Raw genomic sequence first — 22444 nt, 5'->3', positions numbered from 1 at the left:
TCCGTGGTTCAGACTCCGGATTAATTGCAGTGATTCAGATTTTCCATGGTTCCTCAAAACCACAAGGTGGGTAGACACGAGATTTCTTTCAATAACGTGATGGTAAATTCATTCTTTATTACTCTAACGATCCGTGTCTTCGTACATCGTTGTCTGGACGAGAAAATTTTCCGAATCCTGCTATCAACGGGAGTTTAAACCATGATAAATAAAAAGCACGGAGAAGACATTAGAAACAAAGTAAAGGATTATTCTGATTATGGTTTAGAAAGGAAACCAGAAGAAATCCTCCCGCCAAATAACACACAGAATTAAATGAGAGTGATACCGATAAGATTTGAACCAAACTTCTATTTGCATGTTCCGAAACATGCAGCTGATGTGGAAGTGTGGGCTCAACAATAACCTGCATACACTATCTGATCAGAAGTATCCGGATACCCCAGCGTAAATCGGAATTGACCACTAGATGTCACGAGAGGTGGACCCCCTAGTACAAAAAGGGGGTGGGGAGTACTGTGTTGTCATTTGTTAGTAGGGAAGCAGTAACAGAAAATGGGCGGTTCGGGAGGGCTCAGTGACTTCGAATGTGAGTATTGTGTATTAAACCGGGGACCTAGAAACGACGGAGAGGCATCGTCCCGCCGCAGCCCTCAGTGGTTCACAACCGCACAACAGGCCACAGCAGTCCACCCCCCTCACCGCCGCCGCACACCGAATCCAGGGTTATTGTGCTGTTCCGCCCGCAGTGGACCCCCCCCCCCCCCCCCCTTGGAACATCTCATGCCAGACGAGTGTAACCCCAAATGTTTGCGTTGTAGAGTAATTATGGTGTACGCGTACGTGGAGACAGTATCTGCGCAGCAATCGCCAACATAGTGTAACTGAGGTGGAATAAGGGGAACCAGCCCGCATTCGCCGAGGTAGATGGAAAACCGCCTTAAAAACCATCCACAGGCTGGCCGGCACACCGGACCTCGACACTAATCCGCCGGACGGATTCGTGCCGCGGACCGGCACGCCTTCGCGCTCGGGAAGCAGGGCGTTAGACCGCGCGGTTAGCAAAAAAATGTTCAAATGTGTGTGAAATCTTACGGGACTTAACTGCTAAGGTCATCAGTCCCTAAGCTTACACACTACTTAACCTAAATTATCCTAAGGACAAACACACACACCCATGCCCAAGAGAGGACTCGAACCTCCGCCGGGACCAGCCGCACAGTCCATGACTGCAGCGCCTCAGACCGCTCGGCTAATCCTGCGCGCGCGGTTAGCAGCTGGGCGGGCGACTTCGAATGAGTAACACATCTGTTAAGGACATTTCAACCCTTCTAAAGGTGGTTCGTTAAGTTATTGTGAAATGGAAACACGAAGGAACAACCACGGTTAAATCAAGACCAGACAGATCTCCTGTACTGACAGACAAGGACCGTCGAACATTTCAGAGGGTGGTTGTAAAATATCGCAGAAAATCAGGAGGAGGAATCACATGTGAGTCCAAAGTGCTATCAGCAGTCCACCTAGCACAATGACTGTGCGTAGGGAGCTAAAGACTGGGGTACAATAGCTGAGCAGCTCCTCCTAAGCCACACAATGCTAAGCGACACTTGAGGCGATGTTAAGAGCTACGCCACTGGGCAGCGGATGACCGGAAACGAGTGATTTCGATGACTCACACTGTACTGTGTGGCACTCCGACGGAAGGTTTTGGGTTTGACGAATAACTGGAGAACTTTACGTGACTGTAACGGATGTTAGTATAGTGTGGTATCACGTTTGCGTTGCGTGATGATGAGAGAAGGAACAATGTGAAACCCATTGCCGTCAATGGGACAGTTCCTCCCTAAAAGCACCACGGGGGACCATTAGTGTTAGACGGTATCTCTACGAAGATGTTCGGAATTTAATGCAAATTCTGATGTTCGGGAATTTTTCGCCAACAACTCTCCTACCCTTGCCATCAAGTAACGGCGGTGAATATTTCTCCCACCACCAGGGTTCGAACCGGTTATCTTCAAGACGATGGCCACCGCGCAGGCCTCCGTTAGGACCTCCGCTGAGGAAGTGTATTAGTAATTAAAAGTGACTAGCTTCCACAAAATGTAATGAATCCCTCGCCTTTGTTATTTCTAGATCCTAACCATATGCACTCTCCCACTATTGCATTCAGATCGCCCATTATTATGTCATTGTCTTTTATCATTCACTTTCATTAGGTTTTCGGCTAGCTATTCATAACTCTTCTCCACCTTTGCGTGAGATTACGAATGTATGGGCATATATGTTTTGGTTCAGTTTTTGGCTTGATCGTGATTAATGTATCATAGTGTCCCAGTACACTCTCTACTTGTTTCACAAGAGTCATTTGTTTCTATGAAACCTACACTTTTGGAATCTTGAGTGTTAACTGTTTGTGATATTCTCTATTCTCCACCCCAAAAGTCTGCGCTGTCTGGCCATCTCACCTTGTCGAGTCTCAATACGTCAATTTTTACCCTTTCTATTTTTATCTTTACAATCTCCAATTCTCATTCAGCACTCATGTCGCATTCCATGTTCCTAGACAGTTGCATTTGTTACTTTTGTGAGACATTTCTTCTCATGTCCATGCTGCAGATCAGGGTAGGGGACTATTCGGGAAGACTGCACGTAAGAAGAGTCCATACAAGCTTTTAACAGGATGATTCCCCGTTTTATTTCTCCATTTCATCAGATTCGTGGTTCTTTCGCCTTTTAGGACAGTATTCTATTCTAGAGCAAGGAAATGTCCTCACCTCTGCCCTCTCATCTGCCTCTCGAGGACGCCGTTTGCACTTGACAGAAGTAACACTTCTTACCCTAGGGATGCCCTCCCGGTTGGCCGTGCGGTCTAACGCACGGCTTTCCGGCGGGAATGAGAGCCTGGTCCCCGGCACGAATCCGCCCGGCGGATTTGTGTCGAAGTCCGGTGAACCGGCCGGTCTGTGGATGGTTTTTAGGCGGTTTTCCATCTGCCTCGGCGAATGTGGGCTGGTTCCCCTTATTCCGCCTCAGTTACACTATATCGGCGATTGTTGCGCAAACAAGTTCTCCACGTACGCGTACACCACCATTACTCTACCACACAAACATAGGGGTTACACTCGTCTGGCCGGCAGGGGTGGCCGAGCGGTTCTAGGCGCTACTGTCTGGAACCGCGCGACCGCTACGGTCGCAGGTTCGGATCCTGCCTCGGGCTTGGATGTGTGTGATGTCCTTAGGTTAGTTAGGTTTAAGTAGTTCTAAGTTCTAGGGGACTGATGACCTCAGAAGTTAAGTCCCACAGTGCTCAGAGCCATTTGAACCATTTTACACTCGTCTGGTGTGAGACGTTCCCTGGGGGGTCCACCGGGCGCCGGACCGCACAATAACCCTGGGTTCGGTGTGGGGCGGCGGAGGGGTGTAGTGGACTGCGGTAGTCGTCGTGGGTTGTGGACGACTGCGGCTGCGGCGGGGACGGAATCTCTCCGTCGTTTCTAGGTCCCCGGTTAACATTCAATACAATGCAATACAATACCCTAGGGATTGCTCGTTGTATGACAAAAAATATTTTACTTCATATACCTTGTCTCTAGAGCCAACATTGAATGTATACCTTTCGTCTGTCGAATGAAAGCCGCTATACGTGACGGTGTCCTCTTTCGGTAGCTTTACATCGCTCTCCAGCTCTTCGAGCCAAATTCTTCTGCTCCTACCAGGGGCAGGACAGGTGATCAAGATAGTGAAACGAAAGTTATAGATTTGCATCTCTCGAGAAGGTAGAGTATAATGGTATCGGATAAGATCATATACGTAAAACGTTGGGTGACCTGGTATAGTCATTTTTGGGCATTGAGAGCAATCTTGGAAAACTGCATTCTTATTCTGTAAAAGATGTTAGTGAAGACATTTTGCCATTGTCTTCCGTCGATCTACTGACAGTGCCAATGCATTTTGAAACTTGTGGTGGTTCGTGGCAAGTGGTTATGCAATAAGTGCTGTATAGTTGTTCTGCACAAGTTCAAATGGGTCTGAGCACTATGGGACGTAACATCTGTGGTCATCAGTCCCCTAGAACTTAGAACTACTTAAACCTAACTAACCTAAGGACATCACACACATCCATGCCCGAGGCAGGATTCGAACCTGCGACCGCAGCGGTCACGCGGTTCCAGACTGAAGCGCCAAGAACCGCACGGCCACACCGGCCGGCTCTGCACAAGTGGTCTTAACAAAAGAGATGGTGAAATCAGAGCCGATGCATTTTCTACTCATCACGAATAGTACAAGACGTGAGACCGAGAATCGCAGTATCCAGACACTACAAAGTATTACTACCCTGTTGTAGCAGTTCTTCCCATTCTTATACTTTAGTATGTCCCATCCAACATTTGGAACCCACATCTCGCCACATTGACGAATATTTGTTGGTAATTTCGTGATGTCTGCACATGATGCTTCAAGTTCTGACTCCTGTCCATTTCAGACTATCCCCGTGCCAACGAGACGGCTAGCTCTCCATAATTACACTCCTGGAAATTGAAATAAGAACACCGTGAATTCATTGTCCCAGGAAGGGGAAACTTTATTGACACATTCCTGGGGTCAGATACATCACATGATCACACTGACAGAACCACAGGCACATAGACACAGGCAACAGAGCATGCACAATGTCGGCACTAGTACAGTGTATATCCACCTTTCGCAGCAATGCAGGCTGCTATTCTCCCATGGAGACGATCGTAGAGATGCTGGATGTAGTCCTGTGGAACGGCTTGCCATGCCATTTCCACCTGGCGCCTCAGTTGGACCAGCGTTCGTGCTGGACGTGCAGACCGCGTGAGACGACGCTTCATCCAGTCCCAAACATGCTCAATGGGGGACAGATCCGGAGATCTTGCTGGCCAGGGTAGTTGACTTACACCTTCTAGAGCACGTTGGGTGGCACGGGATACATGCGGACGTGCATTGTCCTGTTGGAACAGCAAGTTCCCTTGCCGGTCTAGGAATGGTAGAACGATGGGTTCGATGACGGTTTGGATGTACCGTGCACTATTCAGTGTCCCCTCGACGATCACCAGTGGTGTACGGCCAGTGTAGGAGATCGCTCCCCACACCATGATGCCGGGTGTTGGCCCTGTGTGCCTCGGTCGTATGCAGTCCTGATTGTGGCGCTCACCTGCACGGCGCCAAACACGCATACGACCATCATTGGCACCAAGGCAGAAGCGACTCTCATCGCTGAAGACGACACGTCTCCATTCGTCCCTCCATTCACGCCTGTCGCGACACCACTGGAGGCGGGCTGCACGATGTTGGGGCGTGAGCGGAAGACGGCCTAACGGTGTGCGGGACCGTAGCCCAGCTTCATGGAGACGGTTGCGAATGGTCCTCGCCGATACCCCAGGAGCAACAGTGTCCCTAATTTGCTGGGAAGTGGCGGTGCGGTCCCCTACGGCACTGCGTAGGATCCTACGGTCTTGGCGTGCATCCGTGCGTCGCTGCGGTCCGGTCCCAGGTCGACGGGCACGTGCACCTTCCGCCGACCACTGGCGACAACATCGATGTACTGTGGAGACCTCACGCCCCACGTGTTGAGCAATTCGGCGGTACGTCCACCCGGCCTCCCGCATGCCCACTATACGCCCTCGCTCAAAGTCCGTCAACTGCACATACGGTTCACGTCCACGCTGTCGCGGCATGCTACCAGTGTTAAAGACTGCGATGGAGCTCCGTATGCCACGGCAAACTGGCTGGCACTGACGGCGGCGGTGCACAAATGCTGCGCAGCTAGCGCCATTCGACGGCCAACACCGCGGTTCCTGGTGTGTCCGCTGTGCCGTGCGTGTGATCATTGCTTGTACAGCCCTCTCGCAGTGTCCGGAGCAAGTATGGTGGGTCTGACACACCGGTGTCAATGTGTTCTTTTTTCCATTTCCAGGAGTGTATTATGTCGTATTTCTTTGTGTGTGTGTGTGTGTGTGTGTGTGTGTGTGTGTGGGAAATCCGAGCAAATCTCCGCGCTATGTTACGCTCGGTCATTCAGTAACAGGTATAGCTCAATTTATCGAAGAGATATGGATTCAAATTGGGATCTTAGGTAGAAGGAAAGCTTAAATCGTATTAAGAAAGGAGATGTGACTTTTGCAGGGCTTGAATTAGCTGCCCTATTACCAACATGAAGTAGCAAGCCATCAGGCCGTGGCATGATTGCTGGTCGGTGCTCCACAGCTAATTGCTTACTTACATCTCTTTAAGTGCAGTGCGCACAAAAAACAAGTAACTCACGGAGAACAAGTAATAAACACACCAGACAAGGATATGTGTGTTTCACTTCTTAAAGGGGGACTAATGTGTGTTCATGACACGTGTAGTGCGACTTTGGTGATTAAGGCAGCCTGTCCGTGTTGCGCTTGTGAGTTATTACTTCAATCTATCTGTATTCTCCAGAAAAATTAATAAATGAAACACTGTGTGTAAACATTTACAATCCACATTATTATCCTACTTGATATTCTGAAGGTAGCAGGGATAAAATAAAGGGAGCGAAAGGTTATCTAGAACTTGTACAGAAGCCAGTTACAATAATCGAATGACGTGAAATGGAACCATTAATTATAAGGGAGTGAGACATGGTTGCTACCATTCTCGATGTTATTCAACTTCGAATCCTGCCTCGGGCATGGATGTGTGTGATGTCCTTAGTTAGGTTTAAGTAGTTCTAAGTTCTAGTGGACTGATGACCACAGAAGTTAAGTCCCAAAGTGCTCAGAGCCATTTGAACCATTTTTCTTATTCAACCTGTGCCATGAGAGAGCAGTTAAGGCAACGAAGGAGAAACTGGGAAAGGGAATTGAAGTTTAGGGAGAAGAAATTAAAACTTTTATATTTACCGATGATAAAGCTATTAAGTCAGAGACGGCAAAGGATTTGCAAGAGGAGCTGAACTGCTTGGATAGTGCCCTGAAAATATTTTATGAGATGAACGTCAACAAAAGTATAACAAGGGTAATAGAATTTAGCCGAATTAAATCAAGCGACGATGAAGGAATTGCCGGCCGGGATGGACGAGCGGTTGTAGGCGCTACAGTCTGGGACCGCGCGACCGCTACGTCGCAGGTTCGAATCCTGCCTCGAGCATGGATGTGTGTGATGTCCTTAGGTTAGTTAGGTTTAAGTAGTTCTAAGTTCTAGGGGACTGATGACCTCAGAAGTTAATTCCCATAGTGCTCAGAACCATTTGATGAAGGAATTAGATTAGGAGTGAGACATTAAAAGCAGACGACTTTTGGTATTTTGGACATCAAAATAACTGATGATGGTCTGACTAGAGAGGATATACAGTGAGGTGAGAAAAGACATGGGATACCTCCTAGTATCGTGTCGGACCTCCTTTTGACCGGAGTAGTACAGCAACCCGACGCGACATGGACTCAACAAGTCGTTGGAAGCCCCTGTAGAAATACTGAGCCATGCTGCCTCTATAGCCGTCCATAGCTGCATTAGTGTTGCCGGTGCAGGATTTCGTGCACGAACTGACCTGTCGATTATGTCCCATAAATGTTCGATGGGATTCCCGTCGGTCGACCTGGGTGGCTAAATCATTCGTTCGAACTGTCCAGCATGTTCTTCAAAGCAATCGATAACAATTGTGGCCTGGTGACATGGTTACCAAGTAGCCGAACATACCCATTTCCATTCAATGATCGGTTCAGTTGGACCAGAGGGCTCACCCCATTCCATGTAAACCCAGCCTACACCATTACAGAGCCCCCACCAGCCAGCTTGCACAGTACCTTGTTTACAACTTGGGTCCATGGCTTCGCGGGATCTGTGCCACATTCGAACCCTACCATCAGCTCTTACCAACTGAAATTAGGACTCATCTGACCTGGCCACGGTTGTCCAGTCATCTAGGGCCAACCGATATGATCACGAGCCCAGGAGAGGCGCTGGAGGAGATGGCGTGCTGTTAGCAAAGGCACTCGCAACGATCGTCTGCTGTCATAGCCCGCTAACGCCAAATTTCGCCGCACTGTGCTAACTGATATGCTCGTCGCACGTCCCACATTGATTCCTGCGGTTATTTCACGCAGTGCTACTTGTGTGTTAGCACTGACAATTCAACGCAAACGCTGCCGCTCTCGGTCGTCGAGTGAAAGCAGTCAACCACTGCGTAGTCCTCAGTGAGAGGTATGCCTGAACTTTGGTATTCTCGGCACATTCTTGACACCGTGGATCTAGGAATACTGAATTCCCTAACGATTTCTGATATGGAATGTGCCATGCGTCTTAACTCCAACTACCATTCCGCGTTCAAAGGCTGTCAGTTCCTGTCGTGCGGCAATAATCACCTCGGAAACCTTCTCACGTCAATCTCTTGTGGGCAGGTAACAGCTCCGACAATGAACTGCCCTTTTATACTTCGTGTACGTGATACTATCTCCATCTATATATGTGCATATAGCTACCCCATGACTTTTGTCACCTCAGTGCAAAATGCACACTGGCAGTAGTTAGGGAAGTATTTCTATAAAGACGAATTTGTTAACGTCGAATATACATTTATGTGTTAGGAAGACCTTTCATAAAATGTTTGCTTGGAGCGTAGCGTAGAACAGATGTGAAACGTGTTCGATAAGCAGTTGAGACAAGAAGAGAATAGAACATTTTGAAATGAGTGCTAGAGAAGAATGCTGGACATTAGAAGCTTAGATAGAACAAGTAATGAGGAAGTTCTGGATCGAACAAGGGACAAAAAATGTATGTCTCTATTTGACTAATAGAAGAGATCGTTTGACAGAACACTCCCTAAGGCATCAAGGAATAGTTAATTTCGTAATGGAGAGAAATGTATAGGAAAACCTAGGCACGGATACAGAAGCAGGTTAAGATGGACGCGGATTGCAGTACTTACTCAGAGATGAAGCGGCTTGTGTAGGATAGACTAGCGTGGAGAGCTCCATCAACCCAATGTTTGTATTGAAGACAACAACAACATTGTCGTCTTTGTCCTTCTATCTACATCTACACCAATATTCCGCAAGCCAACTGATGGAGCGTGGTAAAAATTTGTGGTAAGTTCCTATGGGACCAAACTGCTGAGGTCATCGGTCCCTACGCTTAAACACACTTACGCTAAGGACAACACACACACCCATGCCCGAGAGAGGACCGAAACCTCCGACAGGGGGAGCCGCGCAGACCATGGCAAGGCATCAGACCGCGCGGCTGAGGTGTGGTGGAGGATACTTCCGGGTACCACTAAATGATTTCCCCACTCCATGTTCCGCACGCGAATGGCGCGTGGGAAGAGTGATTGTTGGTAAACCTCTTTATTAGCTCTAATTTCTCGAATTTTTTCATGGTGGTCACTTGGCGAGATGTATGTGACAGGAAGTAATATGTTGTCCAACTCTTCCCAGAAAGTACCCCTCTCGAATTTTCAATAGTAAACCTCTCCGTGATGCACAACGCTTCTCTTGTAGCGTCTGCCACTTGATTTTGCTGACCATCTGTAACGCTCTCGCGCCGACTAAACAATCCTGTGACGAAAAGCGCCGCTCTTCGTTGGATCCTCTCTATCTCTTTTATCAGTCCTACCTGTTAAGGGTCCGAGATTGATGAACAATGCTCTAGAATCGGTCGAACGAGCATCTTGTAGGCCACTTCTTTCGTGGATCAGTTTCATTTCCTTAAGATTCTTTCTATGAATCTCAATCTGGCGTCTGCTTTCCCTATTTGTTTTATGTGGTCATTCCATTTAAGGTCGCTCTCGATATTTACTCCTAGGTATTTTGCGATATATATATATACTGTTCCGGCAATTTGTTATCGATAGTGTAGTTGTACAGTAGTGTGTTTCTTTTTCTATGTATATAGAGATTCTTCATTTTTCTTTTCCTATGCAGACAAATGCCTAGATTGGTCAGGCTATCAACAGTAGCAGAGTTGACAACCCTCCGATGTACAGGAAAGAGGTCAGTAACGGCCAAACAACCCACAGGCGTGAAAGCGGTCGTGCAATCGGGAGCCAGATACTTGTCTCAAGCAGCGTCAATTCCCCATAAGTCGGCTGTAATACTTCTTGCCACGAAGTGGCCTCAACCACGAAGGTAAGCATAAAATCGTTTTATATAAAGACGAATGATTTCCTCATCATCCACAAGCTAACGCTAGATAAAGGCCTCTTGCATACTTCTGCAGGCATTACGGTCTTGAGCCACACGCATCCATGTTGCTATTACTTGTTATCTAAAGTCATATACCAATATCTTTTAGGTCGCCGTCTCGGCCTTCTCTTGTGTAAAAATAGATAAATAAATAGGAGACATAAATGAGAAATTGTTGCCCAAGTGAAAAAACCAAGGGCAGACTGTAAAACCATACAGCGAAAGCTTCAGGTGCAGCTGACAAGGAAGCAGTAGCCTCCGCTTGCTGTGTGGAAAATTCCTTGAAAGCTCCACTGCGAACCATTACCCCTGCTGCAGCTCGTGGACCTGCTCTGTGCCAATCACTTAGATGCCGATTCTGACTTCCTCCGATAACGGCTTGCTTCAACATTGTCTCCTTAATCTCCCGTTCTGTTTTTCCGTTGCGGTGGTTTCCGGTCTTGCAATACAACGTCCTCTGCGATCGCGACTGAAAACACGAGTTTCGTTGTCACAAACCCCGCTCTCGAATAAAACCAAATACAAGATTTTTTGCGCCAAATGGTGTAACCTATTAAAAACGATTTCTTTAGGAAGTATTATAATCTTTTCGATGTTATAACGAACAGAGAATTTGGTTGGTTCTATGAAACGTGGATGAAGAAATTGATAGTAGCCTCGCTTAAGGAACCGTCCAGACATTCTCTACAGAGCTTCAGAAAAACCATGAAGGTTAATATGATAAAGTGGTTTCAGAATGCACGAGCTGAATTGCCGGAGGAATTAATTAGTTTATGCATCATGTAACCAATGTGTCACAAAGCGGTTAACAGCAATATTTCTTTCCTTTTCATCTTGTCTTTCTAACGATATGATTCATACTTTATTTCAATTTATTCGAAACAGTAGAGCAATGATCAAACCTCTCAACGTCAGGGACAATTGTTCGTCCTTTCTTAGCTCACTTGCGGACTCCGCAAAAACATTATAGTACACAGAGAAGCAAAGCTTTCATTGTCTCTTCGACGGTACGGAAGCACAAAATAAATCGTGCAGCAATTCAGCTCGGCCAGTCTGAAAACACGTTAAGCTTATAACCTGATGGAGTAGAGTCTTAGGCTTTTAGATTGTCGGTTATTTTGATAAAGTATTCCTGAGAAGGACAGTTCATTCTTTTCATTCTTCGAAACCACAGCAGCGACCTTTCCAGATTTGTCAAAGTGCTATCTCAGTAATGTTCCTGCTGTCGAAAGGCCACTGAAAGCTTTGTTTGCTGTCGATGTTTCTGTCTGCCACTGTCCGGAAATGTGGCCCATGCCTGGAAAAAGATGAACAGCTGTCCACGGCGCCGCGAGGTTTGAACACATCTCCACATCCTCGAATGAACTGAAATAAAGCATGGATTATGTCTCCAAACAGAAAAGATAGACGTGGTGCAAAATATTGTTGATAAACATTTGTGACTGATGATAATATTCCACACGGAATGATACGAGGAGAAACTAAACAAGTGGTGAGATGCGATAAATGCCTCAGTGTCTAAAGAGGACAACGTAGGGTAGTGAACGGAAACATGCGGAAATTTATGTTTGTGTAAGGCTAACAGATATCTTTGAATAAGGCAACGTTATGTACTTACAGAATGAACATTCATATAATTTAACTTCGCAGTAGCGTGGCTAATGAATGGATAAGTATTCCCGGCCTTTCTTTTGTGGAAGAACTTGCCATTTAGGCATTCATTATGAAGTTCACTCTGGGAACCTTACCAGGCAGGACCAATATACTGACGAGAAAATCGCAACATTAAAACACAACTAACGTGGAGTAATGAAATTTCGGGAATACATTTGTCTAGGTAACATATCTAAGTGATTAACAGAGCAAGGTCACAGATTAACGTAAGCGCGAGATAAGGCATAGCAAATGTGAAATGCAGGGACGTTAATAACCGGTGTAACCGCCAAAATGTTGAAAGCAAAAGTGCATGAATTCTGTTGTACAGGTGTCTGATGACAGTTTGTAGGATGGAGTTCCATGCCTATTGCACTTGGTCGGTCAATACAGGGACGCTTAATGCTGGTTGTGGATGACACTAGAGTTGGCGTCCGATGACGACCCGTATGTGCTCGACTGGAGACAGATCTGCTGTTCCTGATCTATATAAATGACCTGGCTGACAATCTGAGCAGTTCTCTTAGGTTGTTCACAGATGATGCTGTAATTTACCGTCTAGTAAGGTCATCCGAAGGCCAGTATCAGTTGCAAAGCGATTTAGAAAAGATTGCTGTATGGTGTGGCAAGTGGCAGTTGACGCTAAATAACGAAAAGTGTGAGGTGATCCACATGAGTTCCAAAAGAAATCAGTTGGAATTCGATTACTCGATAAATAGTACAATTCTCAAGGCTGTCAATTCAACTAAGTACCTGGGTGTTAAAATTACGAACAACTTCAGTTGGAAAGACCACATAGGTAATGTTGTGGGGAAGGCGAGCCAAAGGTTGCGTTTCATTGGCATGGCACTTAGAAGATGCAACAAGTCCACTAAAGAGACAGCTTACACTACACTCGTTCGTCCTCTGTTAGAATATTGTTGCGCGGTGTGGGATCCTTACCAGGTGGGATTGACGGAGGACATCGAAAGGGTGCAAAAAAGGGCAGCACGTTTTGTGTTATCACGTAATAGGGAAGAGAGTGTGGCAGATATGATACGCGAGTTGGGATGGAAGTCATTAAAGCAAAGACGTTTTTCGTCGCGGCGAGATCTATTTACGAAATTTCAGTCACCAACTTTCTTTTCCGAATGCGAAAATATTTTGTTGAGCCCAACCAACACAGGTAGGAAGGATCATCAAAATAAAATAAGAGAAATCAGAGCTCGAACAGAAAGGTTTAGGTTTTCGTTTTTCCGGCGCGCTGTTCGGGAGTGGAATGTTAGAGAGATAGTATGATTGTGGTTCGATGAACCCTCTGCCAAGCACTTAAATGTGAATTGCAGAGTAATCATGTAGATGTAGATGTAGATCTAACAGGCCAAAGCAATATGTCGACACTCCGTGAGTTACAACAGCGGTATGTGGGCGAGCGTTATCCTGTTGTAAAACACCCACTGGAATGCTGTTTATGAATAGCAGCACAACAGGTCGAAGCACCAGACTGACGAACAAATTTCCAATCAGGGTGCGTGGGATAACCGCGAGAACGCCCCTGCTCTCATACGAAATCGCACCCCCAGACAATAATACCAGATATGTACGTCCAGTGGGTCCAGTGCGCAGACAGGTTGGTTGCAGACCCTGAACTGACCTGCTTCTAACCAACACTCGGTCATCACTGGCACTGAAGCAGAACCAGCTTTCATCAGTAAAAACAACAGAACTCCACCCTGCCCCCCAATGAGCTCTCGCTTGACACCGCTGAAGTCGCAAATGGCACTGTTTTGGGGTCAGTAGAATGCACGCTACAGGGGATCTGGCTCGGGGCTGTCCTTGAAATAACAGTTCTTTGTGTCACTGTAATGTAGAGCTGCTGCTGAAATTGCTGCCGGCCCCTCCCGCCGGAGGTTCGAGTCCTCCCTCGGGCATGTGTGTGTGTGTGTGTGTGTGTGTGTGTGTGTGGTGTTCTTAGCATAGGTTACTTTAAGTTGTGTGTAAGTCTAGGGACCGATGATCTAAGCAGTTTGGTCCCTTAGGAATTCACATACATTTGAACATCAAATTGCTGCTGCAGATGCAGTACGATGCGCCAGAGTCATACGCCAATCACGATGGTCTTCCATCTCTTTAGTGCCACGTGGCCGTCCGGGGCCCGCACTTCTTGTGACCGCACATTCTAGTGCCCACTGCTGCCAACAACCATCTGCAGTGGCTACATTTCTGCCAAGTCTTTCTGCAGTACCGTAGAAGGAACATCCAACTTCTCATAGCCCTATCACACGACCTCATTCAAACTAAGTGAGGTGTTGATAATGGCATCTCTGTCGCCTTAAAGGCATTCTCAACTGACATCAACTCACAACTGTTACAGTGTGTATCTAAAGCAAACCTGCTTTGCATCGTCACAGTGGCGCTACTAGCGGCACTCTAATGCAGATAGCGCGGAGATTGAATAAACATCATCTTTCAGACGTAGAAACACGCCTACCAACCTTCGTTTATGTCTCTCAACTCCTTCTTGGTATTGCGATTTTTTCCGTCAGTGTAGAGGATCTGGAGAAGATCCAACGTAGAGCACTGCGCTTCGTCACGATAACGTTACAGGGATGCTCAATGTACTGCAGTTGCAGAGACTACAAGAGAGGTGTTGAGCACGACGGAGAGGTTTAGTACTTAAATTCCGAAAGAGTACGTTGCGACAAGAGTCGGACAACACATTATTTCCCCCATATAGGCCTCGGGGAATGGCCACGAAGAGAAAATGCGAGAAATTAGAGCTAATACAAAGGTTATCGACAATCATCCTTCCCACGCGCCATTCGCGAATGGAACAAGGATGTGGGGTATCAGTTACCGGTACCAGAAGTACCATCCGTCATACATCGTCAGGTTTCTTGCGGAGTATTGATGTGGATACAGATGTTGATGTAGAAGTTGTCTGTTTACTTCTTCGAGTACGGACCATTACTTTTGCGTCATTTGCAGTCTTAAGAAATGCATTATTATTTAGCGTTTTGCGAGAGATCCTGAAGTAGGATATTGCTACAGTGGTTACTGGATGTTTTGGGCATCAACATTTGGTAGGCAAGAGTATTTCTTGTAATCTGCCTTGGTACAGTTTTACATTGTGTTCCTCAGTTATTTTTCAGCAGAAACTTACTAATATCCTTACTATTCCGTGGATAGTTTTTGGCATCTTCGACCATTAGCTAACAATATATTTTATACGCCATGCCAGACGTGTATTAAAGCTGAAATACATATTTTTTACCGAAATTAATAATTTCTGTCTCCTATTCGTAGGGTGACACGACTGCCTGTTTATCTATTTTGCTTCAATTATATTTTCAGCTTTTTTGTGCTGTATATCCTGACGACCATGACTGCTACAACTGAGTAATGATCGAACATATCTGTCAGCTGTCTGAATGAGAACATTCTGAAATATGTCACGTCCATTCGTCGGCAATAAATATCATAATGTGTTTAAGTATTTAGCATGTTTAGTAACAACCTATTCCATATAATTTTCAGATTAATATTTTATAACGGTTACGAAAGATGGTTTGTCTCGCTCATCACTCAGAAATTGTATTTTTCGCAGTTTCTGATGGCTGTTATAAATTTCTTGCAGATAATGGTCCATGACAAGGAAAACAACGTGATGATAATCTGCGGTTCAGTTACTACTGCGGCATGTCTGAGTGCCGCAAGATGAACCAAATAGTTTACTGTTTATCTTCTTTATTTTTTAACTTTGTGCTTTCGGTTAACACTTGGGTTTGTTCTAAGGCTCTCACCACCGTCAGACTAGGCTTTCGGAAAACTTTTAGTGGAGGGCGTTACGTTAGTCAGTGCTTCAAAGTCTTTAACAGTTTTTTAAGCTCTTCTGTGGTTGATCACCAGTACTCTGAGAATCCGATCTGTCGAGAGCATTTCTCAGAGCCTGATATCATCGTTTTAGAGCCGCCTTCAGCAACGCTCATCCCAACATTAATAGCTAGGTTGTCCGTCTTTGGAACGAAATACATCACTGATTGTGCGTCTCAGGCATCCGACAGGTTGTTGGTGGGTTTATGGAGGTATGTAACATTAGATATCTATGCACAGGTCATGTAATTCATGTAAATAACGGGCCGCTGATTTGCGTATGCGATGAAGGCGCCTGATAGCTACCCAGATCGGTGCCATAGGATTTACGTCAGGCGAATTTGGTCGCCGAGACATCAATGTGAGTTCACTATAATGCTCCTCAAACCACTGTAGAACGGTTCTGGCTCTGAGACACGGACAATTATACTGCTGAAAGATGACATCTCCGTCGGGGAAGAATCAATCATAAAGGTTCAAATGGCTCTGAGCACTATGGGACTTTACATCTGAGGTCATCAGTACCCTAGAACTTAGAACTACGTAAACCTAACTAACGTAAGGACATCACACATATCCATGTCCGAGGCAGGTTTCGAACCTGCGACCGTAGCAGCAGCGCGGTTCCGGACTGAAGCGTCTAGAACCGCTCGGCCACAACGGCCGGCAATCAATCATAAAGGGATGCAGGTGGTTCGCAGCTATCAGCGTGTCTTCGACTACTACCACAGGTTCCATGCAAACGCAGGAGAAGTCTCCCATAGCATAATACTGCTCCCACCAGTCTCCGTCTGTCGCGCGCTGCACGTTTCGAGCCGCCGTTCACCTCGATGACCAAAAATGTGATTCACCTGAAGGGCCGCATTTTTGCACTGATCGGCAGTCGAATCCCGATGGTCCCGCGTCCACTGCAATCGTAATTGACGACGTGATTGGGTCAACATGTGAAAACGTAGGCGAGCTCCATGTTCAACAATGTACGACGAACAGTGTGCTCCGAAACACTTGTGGGTGCACCAGCACTGTGCCCTTTCGACAGAGATGCCGCAGATCCCAAACTATACTACTTTACAGAGCAGACGAGCCTTCGAACCCCACTTTCTGTGAAGTCGCGGACGTCCAACCATTTAGCGCCTAGTGGTAGTTGAACTGTCCTACCACTTTCCGTAGATCCTCGTGACAGTAGCATGTGAACATTCGATCAGTTTCGCCGTTTTCGAGATACTCGTCCGTAGACTCTGCGTAATAATAATCTGCCGTTTGTCAAAGTCGCTTATCTCTATGGATTTCCCCATTTGCAAGCCACATCTTCGCTACGATGATTCCTTGTGCTTGTCTGCTCCGCTTACACAGATTTGTTACCGTGTCACGATCCCGCAGTGCCATCAGGGGCATCCATCGTCGCAGTGGGCAGTGGTCATAATATTCTGGCTTATCAGTGTATGTATTAATGTTTGAGCATACCCCTGAGATGATTAAAACAAAAAATGATCATTACCACATTCGATGTGGACTGTGTAGCTTTCTAATACTAGTGCTATCCATAGCCACTTTTGTTGGTGCGGTCAGTTCAGTCGCTGGTGGATTTCGTTCATCCATACGAGCAGCGGTACAAGTACGAAATGGTGTAACACAATGGCGAGTATGAGATAAGAGATGCCAATGATGCCAGGTTAACTGCGCCAATATCGAAAAATAAGACAGTCGTTATTCCGGGAGGGACGTAAACACTTTAAATGCGTCATCCATCCATTCACCCTGACGATGTGCAATTCGTTGGCAGTGGAAATTAATTTACATTTTCTTTGGGACCGCCGAAACAGACGAACTGTACGACCATTACCTAGTACAGCCACGCGAAGTTATTAAGACAAAAGGCTTCGGCATATTTTGGTATAATATGAATCAGATAAAAAGATTTCTTTAAATGTCCAGATTAGTGGCTATGCGATACAATATCGCCATCTGCCGCGAGTATTTTCTTTTTCCTTTTGATCGACGATAAATCTGTTTTGACTTACACAGGTTGACCAAGAACTTCACCGGCAAACTTTCAGAGATTGTTCATGGATACCTTCTGAGTATTTAGGTGTGAGACGCCCACGGTCTGTGGCGGCTCGCTACAGAGTTACTGTATTTCGTTTAATTTATGTCTCAGTTAGCTTTGTATTTTCATTGCACTGAAAGTAGTAGATAACAGTGTAAATGTCGACGACCTAGTTTCCATCCGCTCATTTTACCTGCTATTGTCTACAGTTATGCCATCCTTACACTCGATGTTAAGTCCGCTGAGTGTTCAGCGCGACAGAATGTCAATCCTAAGGGCCCGGGTCGGAGATTTTCTCCGCTCAGAGACTGGGTGTTGTGTAGTCCTAATCATCATTATTTCATCCCCGTCGACGCGCAAGTCGCCGAAGTGGCGTCAAATCGAAAGTCAGGCACCCGGCAAACGGTCTACCCGACGGGAGGCCATAAGTCACACGACTCGATGTTAAGAAGCACAATGACAACAATGGAATAGTCGCGGTGGTCAATGACACCAATGGATTTCACCTTCTGTAGACATGTGAAGAACCATGATTACGAGACTCCGGTCGAAACTTGCACGGACCTGGACGCTAGGATTATCGCGGCAACGGAAGTACTATGCCAATTTCCTGGGATTCTTGAGTTTGTAACATAGCCGACGGTGCGTCGCTTTACACACTGCAGTGGTCGTGGTGGTCTAAATTTTGAACAATACTTGTACGCAAACAGTTTCACATTCCTTACGTGCTGTACTGCACACTGACTCAAGAGACTTAACACCCTCTGATGAAAGTTTGTGTGTTCCGTGTGAGGGATGTTGCACTACTCTGTATTGTGTGTTGGACGTTTTGATTATTGCATACTACACGCGTCTTCACTGTTGTGAAGGTATTTTGAAAGAAAAACGCGTGATTGAGGTAACAAACCAAATTAATCATAATTACACTCTAAGACAAAAAAAGACTACTCACCACGAAGGAATTATCCGAACTGGACAGAAATCGGTAGATGCGATGACATGTACAGACATACAAATGTCTATAATTTCAGAAAAATTGGATGATTTATTCAAGAGAGAGAACTTAACAAATTGACCAAGTCAATAACACGTTGGTCCACCTCTGGCCCTCCTGAAAGCAGTTATTCGACTTAGCATTGATTCATAGAGTTGTTGGATGTCCACCTTTGGGATATCGAGCCAAATTCTGTTCAAATGGCGCGTTAGATCGTCATAATTCCTAGATGACTAGAGAGCCCTGCCCGTAATGCTCCAAACGTTTTCAATTGGTTAGAGATTCGGTGATCTTGCTGGCCAAGGTAGGGTTGGGCAAGCACGAAAACGAACAGTATAACTCTCGCCGTGTGCGGGCGGGAATTGTCTTGCTGAAATGCAAGCCCAGAATGGCCTGCATTAAGGGCAGCGAAGCGGTGGTAGAGCATTGTCGATGTAGGGCTGTGCTGTAAGGGTGCCGCGGTCGTGACAACCAAAGGGGCCAGCTATGAAAAGGAATGCCACCCCAAGACCATCACTCCTGCATGTCGGACTGTATAGCGGGCGACAGCCAGGTTAGTATCCCCCCACTGTCCCGGACGTCTTCATGCACGTCATCAGCGCTCAATTAGAAGCGAAACTCATCACTGAGGACAATTCTACACCAGTCGCTCAGATTCCAGGCCGAAGACGTGTCTGGAGACGTCCCAGACAGTAGTGATATACCAACCTTACTGTCGCCCGCCATACGCCCGAAAATCAGGAGTGATGGTCTGAGGTACGGTTTATTTTCATAGCAGGGCCCCTTTGTCATCCGCGGCACCCTTGCAGTACAGCGGTATGTCGACGATATTCTAGACCCCGTAATGTTGCCCTTCATGGCACGCCATCCTGGACTTACATTTCAGCAAGATAATGCCCGCCCGCACATGGGGAGGGTCTAAACTGCCTGTCTTAGTGTTTGCCAAACGCTACCCTGGCCAGCAAGGCCACCGGATCTCTTTCCCACTGAAAACGTTTGGAGCATTATGGGCATGGCCCTTCACCCAGTTCGGGATTTCGACCATCTATCTTACCAGTTGAACATAATTTGGCTCGATATCCGTCAGGTGGACGTCCAGTAACTCAACCAATGAATGCCAATCTGAATCACTGCTTTCATAAGGACCACAGATGGGCAAACTTGTTCTTGACTTGCTTAGTTTGTGAAACTCTTTCTGTTGAATAAGTCATCCAGTTTTTCTGAAATTACAATCCTTTGTTTGCCTGAAAATGCACATCACATCTACCGATTTCCAGCAAGTTCGGATAATTTCTTCGTGTTGTCCCCCCCCCCCCCCCCCCTGAAGTGTACATCATTACTCTGACACGAGCCGCGGGTGCCTTATACTAAAATACTCAGGAGCAATTCCTGAATGACCTCTGACAGTTTGTCGGTGGAGCTCTGTTTCACCCAGTTAGGAACCTATTTGGTGGGAGTCAAAAGTTACGAGAAGTCATCCAAGGCTTAACTGTAGTAACCAGATTCAAATGGGTGCAGCTTGTAGTAATTCTTCAGATATGAAGACACTTATACATGACAGGCTAGCATGGAGAGCTGCATCAAAACGATCTTCAGTCTGAAGATCACAGTAGTAATACATTTGGTTTCAGATCTTGATATCACATCCTGGTAAAACTTACTGATAGATGATGTCCATTCGTCTATAATCATGAAACCATAGATAAAATTACAGCACGAATCTGATGCTATTGGACTACCTGAAACTGAAAATTTTGTCAGTCAACCCATTTCATGGACGTTAACCACTGTATACCTGAACATCTCACCAGAAGAATTAATTGTAGCTCCGCCACGCAACCTCTTGGTACAGCTGAATATGGCTACTTTTCAGTGGACAATTTTAGGTACTTTGTTGTAATCCTTGTAAAATCGAAATTACGGTCAGATGGTCATGACAAAACCTAGTCACTGTGAACGAAAATATGACTTCATTTTTTTCTAAATTACTCTTTTTATACAGCCCGTCATTTCAGAAGGTACTTATCACTCGCAAATCTCGTAAGGTTTCGGAGCTTCGTCTTTGTAAGATTTATTGGTGTATTAATAAAGGTTTAAGGAGTATCGTGCGAGACAGCTTAATGACTGTATTAGTTATGCTATGGGGATCAGTCGCTCGGCAATAAAATCGGAACACTGCGTATTTTCTGTTATTCAAGAACTAATTAATGTCACTAGTTTACTCCTTTTCAAATGCGTGCTATATTAGAAATTAGAGGGCTGACCGTCTATGAAACGAGGCTACATGTTATAGACAGTGCATGTAAGCTCATATCCTCTCACATGAATCGGGAACAATTCCAAGTGGTATATCCAAGTACCTGTATCAATAGTAGTCTACATGTTAAGGCACAATGTAGTGCTGCGGAAATTAGGAATCCCTCAGAGAATTTGACATATATTCCACGTATACTAATAACAAGACGAAATTTTAATCGTGAAACAGACAGGCAGCGAGCGATTGGTGAACACAGACAGCATAACCCATTGTTTACATTCGATACAGAGGAGACAGTGAGCTGAATCCGGTAGCAAATGACTGAAAGTAAACAATTTTTAAGTCACCATTCTTAATCTTTTTGAATGCATAACTTTTCAAAGTGAATATTTTTGCACCTACATAATGGATCATAATTATATACGCAATAGCTTAAAGAATATGAACAACTTTAGATGTCGTTACATTCGAATAAACGCTAATATGACGTTACATTTTTTTCCCCCTAAGGAAATCAGCATGAATTCATTGAAGGAAAATAAGTACTACGTGGGTTCAGCGACTTTTATAATTATACATTGTGATATTAAGCATATTTGACAGCTAATTCACACAGTTCTATCAGAAGAAATTGCATATATTTTTACGGTGATGAATTTCACACCTTAAACTATTGCACACAGGTACCTTTCTTTATAAAACAAACGATAATTACTCACCAATTATCTGTTTGTTTGTAAAGAAAGACAAGCGAATGCCTGCATTAAAAATAATGGGAAATATCTTTCAAGTAAGTTATTGATTTTGTCAATAACTAGTAACAAAATACGCAGAAATTAGACATTCTATCCATTGATAAATCGCAACAATAACAAATATTTCGTCAACGAAATTGTGCTCTTACCTACCTGTCAAAGGATCTGAAACCTCGGCGTAACTAGGAAAGCAGGGAGTGCCTCAGATTGATCCGGTAACCCGACTGCAGCTGAGTCGAAGAGCCAACTGTCAGATGCGTTAAAAGCCGCGCGCATGTAGCTACACACGTAGTTTATATGGCGGCCCGTAGATGACGTCCATGTACACGTGATGCGACGGAGCTCTACTTGCTGCCGTCACCGCTAGATTGCGTGTACACCACGTTCCTCTTCTCAACGGCAGATGGCAACTGCGTGCAAGCATGGGCGTTATTGTGTGACGGAGGCACTAGTTTGAATCGAGTCGTCTTGCGTGATAAGTCAGTACTGTGTGTGAGCTACGACACAGTTGATATCAAGATATCTATTTCTTCTGGAAGTAACAGGGGACAAATATTTTTAACCGTTAATTAAAGATAAAATTTTTGTGTAATAATTCGTTCAAGTAGTATAGGCTTATTGTCTCTCTTATATCTTTTTATGTGCTACTGACATTGTGTGAAATCTCTGTATTCTATAGAATGCCTGATAGTTTTAGGCAAACTATGAAATATA

At 45.5% G+C, this 22444-nt stretch overlaps 1 protein-coding gene across 4 annotated transcripts in view; it reads right to left on the bottom strand.

The window, feature by feature from the left end:
* LOC124721441 overlaps window positions 1-21989 on the bottom strand; it is a 253092-nt gene extending 231103 nt beyond the window's left edge. For 2 of the 4 annotated variants that reach the window (XM_047246420.1, XM_047246419.1), the window contains exon 1: window positions 21884-21989. The gene's annotated coding sequence lies outside the window, so the exon portion shown is untranslated. Of the gene's footprint in view, window positions 1-21879 lie in introns of all 4 variants that reach the window. The other 2 variants (XM_047246421.1, XM_047246422.1) reach the window with 2 other exon arrangements.
* Window positions 21990-22444: the final 455 nt, after the last annotated feature.

This window comes from Schistocerca piceifrons, chromosome X (genome assembly GCF_021461385.2).
Source record: "Schistocerca piceifrons isolate TAMUIC-IGC-003096 chromosome X, iqSchPice1.1, whole genome shotgun sequence".
Classification (NCBI taxonomy): domain Eukaryota; kingdom Metazoa; phylum Arthropoda; class Insecta; order Orthoptera; family Acrididae; genus Schistocerca; species Schistocerca piceifrons.
This window is presented reverse-complemented; position numbering and strand designations above follow the sequence as displayed.